This window comes from Equus quagga, chromosome 15 (assembly GCF_021613505.1).
Source record: "Equus quagga isolate Etosha38 chromosome 15, UCLA_HA_Equagga_1.0, whole genome shotgun sequence".
In the NCBI taxonomy this organism is placed as follows: Eukaryota; Metazoa; Chordata; class Mammalia; order Perissodactyla; family Equidae; genus Equus; species Equus quagga.
This window is the reverse complement of record NC_060281.1, coordinates 37,603,676-37,604,696: the sequence shown is the minus strand read 5'-3', so window position 1 is coordinate 37,604,696 and position 1,021 is coordinate 37,603,676. Positions and strand designations below refer to the sequence as shown.

The 1,021-nt window shown below is 45.2% G+C and overlaps 1 non-coding gene across 1 annotated transcript; it reads left to right on the top strand.

Annotated features, from left to right (window-relative positions):
- Window positions 1–690: 690 nt before the first annotated feature.
- Window positions 691–762, top strand: TRNAM-CAU (transfer RNA methionine (anticodon CAU)). Its single transcript has one exon. It is a non-coding gene; the product is annotated as a tRNA-Met (tRNA).
- Window positions 763–1,021: the final 259 nt, after the last annotated feature.

Genomic DNA, 1,021 nt, shown 5'->3' with positions numbered 1-1,021 from the left:
TTAACGAAGACAGAGAAACCCCTGAAAAGACAGAAGGAAGTTGGTGAAAAGAACAAGAGGAAAGCTGAGGAAGGGACTTGCCCAATAAAGCACAGGATAAAAGTGTGTCAGAGGTCTCTATCCAGGCCATCGGTCTGAGAGAGCAGACATTCCCTGAGGGTGGGAGAGAGCTGTCTGCAGACATGACCTAAAGGGATCAGAAGCCCCTTTTCATGAATCCAAGGGCAGAGGCCTGCATGGGTAGACCAGGTGCCCAGGAAGCTGCAAATGGTGTTTAGTCAATACAGGGAAATGCTGCTTCTAGTTTCCTCATAGAAATTTTCTTGACCGGGAAACAGAGTATGCTGGCTAATATACTCCATGCCTTCCTTGGTTATTCCTGAAGAAGGACTTCTGAGGGCTTTGCTTGACATACTTCAAAGTTCCTCCTCTGAGCTCAGAGCAGCATCTAAAGAAAAGATGTCACAGCTGGACACATCTTTTGCAGATTGGGGAAGCGCGCCTCCCTCGGAAATGACTGCTAGGGTCATCTGATTCTTGAAGGAAGCGATCTTAGAAAGGCCAAGAAAGGAAAGGGGAAAAATGGAGGCAGTGCAGGACAAACAGATAAGAAAATGAAAAAATGTTTATTTTGGCAAAGTGGCTTATCTTTTACGTGATAAAGAAGAAGAGTAGGACAGCCAAGCCAAGAGCAGAGTGGCGCAGCGGAAGCGTGCTGGGCCCATAACCCAGAGGTCGATGGATCGAAACCATCCTCTGCTAAATATTTTCAAGTAAGTAGGTTCCAGAGTCTCAGGGAGAAGACAGCCTCTGAGGAAACTGATTTCATAAAATTCACCTCTGACGCGGTACCTATTTCCTAGGAATGTGTTTGGTATTTTCCTTCTTTCGCTCCCACATGACTGGGTAATTTCCTTCTCACTCATTTCAAAATAGAGACAAATCTTACCACCATAGTAGAGGAAGAGGAGGTGACAAATTCCATGTTGCAAAAAATTAATGTTCTATCTTCCGCTGGATA